Source organism: Amblyomma americanum, chromosome 5 (genome assembly GCF_052857255.1).
Source record: "Amblyomma americanum isolate KBUSLIRL-KWMA chromosome 5, ASM5285725v1, whole genome shotgun sequence".
Taxonomy (NCBI): domain Eukaryota; kingdom Metazoa; phylum Arthropoda; class Arachnida; order Ixodida; family Ixodidae; genus Amblyomma; species Amblyomma americanum.
The window spans coordinates 111,165,678-111,173,649 of record NC_135501.1 but is presented as its reverse complement, the minus strand read 5'-3'; the positions used below and the strand labels follow the sequence as shown (position 1 = coordinate 111,173,649).

The following is a 7,972-nucleotide window of genomic DNA, read 5'->3' as shown; positions in this document are numbered from 1 at the left end:
TGTGCTATTATAAGAGACTGTGCGCTTAGCGGGGTAGATGCGGCATTGTTAATATCAAAGGGACGCTGCGGTGGAGCAATTGCCGGCAGATAAAGCAAGGCTAACCCTACCTGTAGCATTCAACACCTCAACCTCAACAACCTCAGGAAGCGCCTGAAAGCTCTGAACAATGTCTCGCATCGATGCGCGAGATATGCCCTAAACAAAGGAGGATGAAAACGTAAGCATTGTAATCGTCCAAGCTAAACTTAACATAGCAGCAACGTTTTTGCACACCAGAGGAGTCCAGATGCAGATTTGCATGACATCATTGGTCCAAATACCAAGAAGAGTAAGGTGCATTCACATGACCGTCCATTGCCTATACATGCAGCCAGGCGTCAAGTGACGATAGACTTTCTCTCAGTGAGGTTGGCGCATGAACCATGCAACCTGCAAAAATGAAGGTCCGACCAGGCGGCGATAAGCGATTTAGACCAATTATACATGCGCGCGGTCTTTCTCAGTGCGCAGGCCAGACGAGGTCTTCACTAAGCGGAATAAATTGGGACGTCATTTGATGCATGATACTTGTAGGACCGCGGCGGGTACATTAAATATTAATTAATTGTTTTTCGGAAATGGAAATGGCGCAGTATCTGTCTCACATATCGGCGGACACCTGAACAGCCTCCTAAGAGAAGGGATAAAGGAGGGGCTAAGAAAGGAATAAAGAGGTACTGTAGTGGAGGGCTCCGGTTTTGTTCTTTAACGTACACTGACATCGCACAGCAGACGGGCGCCTTTGCGTTTCGCTTCCGTCGAAACGAGGCTGCCGTGGTCGGGTTCGAGCCCGGGTACTACGGATCAGTAGCCGAGCGCCCTATCCAGTGAGAAACCGCGGCGGGTCTGCAACGTTACCAAATTTAGTTTTGTAACGTGGGATTGGTTTTATCGGGCTTAACGTCCCAGCGCAGTTCAGGCTACGAGGGACGTGGCGTACCATTGCGCAATCATGTACGTCTCATATAATTGTCTTAAAATTCACGTACGTTTCTGTTCACGTATACCTACCGTCACATTCCTCTACAATCGCGCAGGCCTATGATCGGGTTGGCGTACGATCGCGCAATCACGTACGTTTATGATCACATTCATGTACGCAAAAATAACTGCGTACAGAAGTCTCATATATACCTCTTGCAAATTAAAGGGCATGTTTTATTTTATTTTTTTCGTGTACTAGTGCTTATATTTAAACCGCTCTCCCCTGTTATGCTTCGACCATGAGGATGCCGTCGTACCAGTCCACCTCATCTGACGTCGTATCAGCACACATCACAGCGCATCTAAAGGAGGTGCGCAAGCTCCAAGAACAATTACGTCATGTAGCCACAATGTAAGCCCGCTTCAAGCCAGTAGGCATGACTTTCAACTAATTTTTTTTTAATGTCTCGTAGGAGCCGATGGGATTGCTTGAATTTCGTGGCGCGCAACTATAAGCATTTATTGTGTGGGAAACAAGCGAGAATATGTTTGGAGGCCAAGATCACACTAAATAATTTTCTTTAAAAATGCACCGGCACTTTCAATGGCTGTAGCAAAGTAAGAGGAAAGCACGATCTGCTTATATTCACGACTGATCTTTGTGATCTGCTAAACATTGTTTAGCTCTGACTTGAGGTTTCCATGCCAGCTTGTCACGAAGTGCAGTTTTCAATATGAGGTAGATGCACATAGGCAATGTGACGAGAGCACGTCCTCATGAGAGCGTCCTCACCGCCCCATCTTGAGGGCTTCACACGAGGAGGTAAGAGAGCGAGGAAGGATTGGCAAGAAAAAAATCATCAATGCGAAGGAGGGAAAAAGAGGCTGAGGGGCGAGATGTTAGGTGCGCGGGTTGTGGGCAAGTCCCGACTTATACTCCGCGACATTTCTTTTCTATTTAGCCAAAGCTACATAGCCGAAACAGACCTTATCTTCCTCCGCTACAAATTATAGCGCCTAGATGCTGTTAATATTGTTACGTGACGGCAAGCCGAAGAACTAGACATGATGATAGATGGCGATGATACGATTTAGTAGCTGCTGGCCTAGCGCGCGAGCGCTCTTGCCCGCTCCACTGCCCGCTTCATCTTCTAGACCATCACATGACCCGGGGCCACCGAGCGATCGTCCCAACAGCGCTAACTAAAAGAATAGCAGTGACGATGAAACACAGTTCGTGACGATGGGCTTTGTAGAAGCGATGAACACAGAAGCGAAGATAAAGGGCTTGCCGTCACGATGAAAGAGATGAACAGATGATGAGCGGGTGAAGACAGGTCGACGAAGAATAGGAGCCACCGCTCGCCGGAAGCCAACGCCGAGGCCCGTAGATGCACTAAACTGCAGGGGATGGGGTGCTGTGCTTTCATGTGTTGGTGGGTGGTCAGTGGCGTCTCAGGTCAGTGGCGGCGGTCGTGAATCAGTGTGATCGTAGTCATGTCTTCGTGTCTTCCGGTCGAGGCTTGGGGTAGGGGGAAGGAGAGCGGCGGCGTCGAGGCATATCTGGCAGGTGCGGGAACGCCGGGATGTTCGAGGCCACAAGTAGTTGACAGATCTCAGTGCACAGCAGGCTTCTAAGCTCCGGGACCTGAATGATGAAGTTATCCAGCACCTCACACCCACTGTTGCTCGACGGAAAGCCGAAGAACTAGACGTGATAACGAATGGCGATGATATGATTTAATGGCTGCTGGCCTAGCGTGAGTGCTCCATCCCGCGCCACTGCCTGCTTCGGGATGTTCTAGTCCGTTACATCAGTCCGCTGAATCTTCTCACCATCCTGGAACTGACTGCGCCGCCGACCTCTCCTCGCACTATGCTATAGCTCACGTTGGAATGAATACGGACGGAATACTGACCTGCGCTCTGTAATTTACCGCATCAGCTCCTCTCCATCTAACCGTAATGTGCGCCGGCCTGTGCCGCATCATGACACGTCAAGGTACGGACACACTGGCGGCAAGACGCGCGCGGCACGTCGCCGGCGGCGCGCCGCGTGCCGCGAAACCTGCCGCGGAGGCGGTTTGGTCTGCCGCGCAGAGGATGGGTCGAGGAGCCATTTTCGGCGGCTTGCCGCGTGCCGCGAACCAATGAGAAACGTCCGGGCTTTCTCTTAGCGCCACCTCTTGGCTACTGCCGATGTTAACTTCCAGCGGCGGCGGCAGAACCACGATCGACGATCGAGCGCTCCGATCCAGCCGCGACAAACAGCGCTAGTGCTTTCTTCTCGTGTACATCCACGTGGCAAAATGAATTTCAGCCGGGAGAACATGGTGGAACAATTTCTGGAGACTGTTCGCGTTTTCCCCTTTTTGTACGACAAAACTCACCCGGAGTACAAAGATAAGGGCGCGAAAATGAACCTGTACGCGATCATCGGCAGAACATTCGATCTGACTGGTGAGTTGTTTTCATTCTTTATCAGAGTTTCCGCTGAATGTGCGGGGGTGAGCACACTTGTTTAGAGTGCTTTAGCGGTGTGCTGCGGAGCAAATGATGTGGAATCTCGGTTTCCTACGGACATGGTGATTTTGCTTGAGCGGTTCGCATGTCGTATCAGGCTGCGCGCTTCGTTCAGCGCCGCTTGAGCACTCAAACAAGTTGCTCATCTTTTCATTTTTCAACCATTCTAGGTGATAAACAGTGGCATTGCTGTAGGACCGCAAGCAGCCGTAAAAATTTAAAAACGTGAAGGATCTTTGGCTGAAAATTGTGTCGGCGTCGGAGGGGAGCCGGAAAAGTGGCGCCGGAGGAGAGGCCGGAAAGGTCCACACGAAGTGGACACTTTTTGACATCGTGGATGACATGCTGAGGAGCACATCACATTATGCTGAAAGGTAAAAAAAGGCAACTTTGTTGCGTAGCCATCTGCTCCAACTCAAGCCTGGCATTGATAACTTCACTACTGTCACTTGTCCTACCATTCTTTTTTAAGCCGCTTTCTTCGTGTTTAATATCTTTTTACCTGCTTTGACTGCCCAAGCGTCTGTGTTTTTAAGAATTTATTTTCTCTTCAGCTGCGCTGATAGCTTCGCTATTGGTATTTTCACACTACCTTTTTCCTGGCAAGAAATCTGCAGGCTTTGTATCAAAACACCTCGAATTTTAAATTTCAGGTCTTCATCAAATGTGCCCCCAGAAGAGGACATGTACGTTAAGTCTTGTTTCCATAAGTGTAACTTAAGTTTATAAAGCTTCAAGTGATTTAACTTGTTATGCATCTCTGCTTTTGTGCAGCTCCATTCTGACATCTCCACGGTCATCCAAGAGCCCTTCCAGTCCGAGACTGGTGGCCAGGTGTGCCCCTCATTGTTTGCTTACCATAACGGTTACTGCAGTGAAACAGTTTATGTACAGCATTGTCATTTAATTCACCTGTGCAGTTGTATGTCAAGCCCGGCTGCTGCGCGTTGTCAAGAAATGTAAGCTGTACTAATTGTGGTGTCATTATCCACCAATAGTAGCAACATCCTATGTGTTTATATAATGCAGGTACTCTGACAGCCCCAATGACTTAACCGATGAGGACAATTTGAGGTGAGTGGTGATTTTCAGTTTTCCTAGCTGTGGTGCATCACAGGTTCCATATCAATACACCCTTTTCACCAGCCTTTCACGTTTAAGAGTGCGTCCACTCTATTCTGCGCTGTTATGCTGCACTCCCACAGAAATGGATTAGTTTTATGTGCATACAGATCTTGGCATAGTTGCCGTCATGACTCGCCGCTGGTCTGCAGTTTCAAGTGAATCACACACTCAACACTGCATTGCAATGTACGGGGAAAAACGTAAGTGTTCTATTTAATGACTGCACGTCTAAAAACTGCAACAAGGTGTGAAACCAAGCTTTCGGGTACTAGATGAGTGTGATATTTCTTGCTCCTTTTCATAGCATTGCAAGTAGACAACATGTTTTTTTCACGGCATAAATGGCAGCATTTTTATTTTTTCTATAGGCTCACCAGCACATCAGACGGTGCGGCATCTGCTGCTGGCTCTTCAGGGTAAGTTGGTGTTCCCTTTTTGTGTCGGAATATGACACCATAACAAACATTTTTTTGAGGCAGGTTGTCAACTTCACAAGCAGGAGCCGCTGCCCCAAATCCAAGGTAAGAAAGCTGTGCGCAGTTTCTTTTATTGGAAGCAGACATACTTTTCCAGTGCATTTCTTGAGTTTAATGATGTGACCTGTCCTGCAGGTCTGCCGAAAGGCGAGCATCCAATGGACCTTCCTCTCGGTACTGGCATGGTTCACATTTCCTGCAGTATTTGAATGATAATCACTGATTGCAAGAAAACATTGTGCGTATATATTTATATGCAGGACCAAAACAAGGTAGTCTGACAGCTTCGACGATGTGGTGAAAGATGTCTTGGGGAGCGGCTCAGCTACGCTGTTAGAACTTAAAATAAAAATGAAATGCCTGCACCGAAAGATGACAGCCAAGAGGCAGCAAACTGGATAGCTGCTAAGCTGAGGATGCTACCACACAAAAAAAGATGTGAGGTAACATTCCAAATCCACAAGGTGCTGTATGAAGCCGAAATGGAGCAGTATGAGTAAATGAAATGTAAAGTGCAAGCAATCGATAATATTTTTCTATGAAAGCAAGCAATTTCGGCTTTCTTTAGACATGATAGTGTTTGTGCATGCTGACAAGTAGTTGCCTGTTATCGGAAATTACCTGCCGTCCTGCACGGGTCACGACACTCTCCTGCCATGGCACCTGGCCGTCACTCATGAAGTAGGATGCCAGCCTATCCCTTATTTCCAATGCAGCCCTGTAACTCTCAAATGCAGGAGATGTTAAACCTTTTCCTTCAGCTTATTCTGCCTGTCTGATAGAGGTGACAGTTCTAATGGGCGTGTTTTACTCCTCGTCGCTAGCTGTACCGACTGACTTTGTTGAAAACATGCAATACGCATGTATTTTGGCACTGCTACAATTCTTAACGCAAACTCTAATGAACAAGATCTTATGTCATGTGTTAAATGATCAAGTTAAATCAAATATTTTGAAGGTTTCGCTGTTTGTTATTGATGAGCTTCAATTGCTTTAATGTAAATAAAGCAGGAAAAGCAAACTATTATTGATTTCATGCCGTCATGGAAATAATAATTACCGAGCAGAGTGGTACCCCTGGTCTGTCCATCCAGGAAGGGCACTACTGTCGTTCCTCCATGCCCCATTCGTGACATTTCCCTCCCAGTCTTCATGGTCAACAAATCCAGGAGGGTGGTACGTTGTCCTTGAAGACACCGAATCTTTCATTAGAAAATTGTGGAGCGCCACACATGCCCTTACAATGTTCTCAGTAGTTTCTTATGACGCTCGAAAGGGTCTGTTCAGTATTCGCCACCTACTAGCCAGTATACCAAAACTGTTTTCTATGAGCCTCCTTGCACGAATCAGCCGGTAATTAAACATTGCTCTCTTCAAGTACTCGCTGTACTGGCTGACCCTGTAGGCATGAAGAGCTAGAAAAAGAAAAGGTCAGGGCATTAAAATAGCAGCAAACATGTACATACCTAGATAAAGAATGCAATGGCACTAATTTCAAATCATTGAAATAACTGGCAGCTGTGCGCACCCGCTGAACACAACTTGAAAAGAAAAAAACTGTTCCTACATCTTATGTCCTCTGGGTGCCTGTTTCCGGTGCGGCCAATTTCAAATGCTACATAAACTGATATTATAAGTGTTTTTATTCATTTTTTGCATGCTTAAGTTGTGCTAAAGAAATGCTACATAGGGCCCCCTTTGGCTGCATTGCACAACTTGTGATTTTCAGTATATTATCCAGTCAGTAAAACAGGTTAAATAGTGCTCATGCATTTGTTTGCAATCATTCAACTAAACCATATATGTCAACATTACATTTTATTACTGCATCATGTTATTGCTTTCACACAAAATGCAACATAACACGTAAATTATCAGTAATAAAAGTATTTTATTACTCTCATATTGCACTGCATAACGAAATTTAGTCCTCTGAACCATTTCTTTTTTTATGCAGAAACTAAGCCTTTCCTTGTAAGACCTGCTATATACATGCATGCAGGCAAGAATGCATTTGTAAATTTTTTGTAGAAATTGTTTGACCATTTCTGCCGTATGCATGCATTGCACAAAACTGTATCTGCTGTGGCATACAGTGGCAGCAGTAACACAGTACAGGTGCATTGATATTTCATCTCGGCAATCAGAGGAAGATGTCAGCGTTAAAAGTAATTGAAGCAACTTGCAACGTCGAGGATAAGGCCGCATGAGTTAAGCATTCAATGGAAAGGCCTCGTCGCCCACCATCAAGTATGGTATCAGTCCCGCTGAGCCCACTGTTGCTGCTGGGGAGATCCCAAATCTGCGCTCGCCCAATATGTGCATCAACTTCGTTCTTAACGAAACTCCTCCATCGCTTTCTCCCCCGTAGTGGCCAACGACCACATACACAAATCTGAAATAAAGCAAGAAGTTTCAGTGTAGCCCATTTAGCATCTGATGTAGAACATGATATTCTCTTTGCTCCTTCTGAAGTCACTACTGCGTTCAAGTCTCGTAAAGTCATTTCTGTGCTGCATTATAGTTTGACTAAATATGCATGCCACACACAATCACAATTCAGACATTACCATTTTAACTTCTGCTGCCATTTGTGCAGAACCAAATATGTTTACTGTCAACCTGCATGAGCAAACCATTGCAATCATACACCTGTCAACACTATGCTCCTTAATTCGTCATGTAACTTACACCACTGAACTGTCCTCTTTCTTTCAGTGCATACAATAGCACTCTCTTTCAATGAATTTAATACACTGTTTTAATGATTCAGAAGAAAAATGCACCATTAACGAGTAGTTTAACAAAAGTTTTGTTTTGCAATCAATGCACCATACCTATAATGTGCATCGCATGTTGCCATGAGGACTGTGCTGAATGAC

At 45.9% G+C, this 7,972-nt stretch overlaps 1 long non-coding RNA gene across 1 annotated transcript; it reads right to left on the bottom strand.

Moving 5' to 3' along the window:
* Positions 1-5,083: 5,083 nt before the first annotated feature.
* Positions 5,084-6,367, bottom strand: LOC144134922 (uncharacterized). The gene is made up of 3 exons (XR_013315300.1): positions 6,151-6,367; positions 5,712-5,808; positions 5,084-5,286 (listed from the first exon to the last, which is right to left on the bottom strand). It is a non-coding gene; the product is annotated as an uncharacterized LOC144134922 (long non-coding RNA).
* Positions 6,368-7,972: the final 1,605 nt, after the last annotated feature.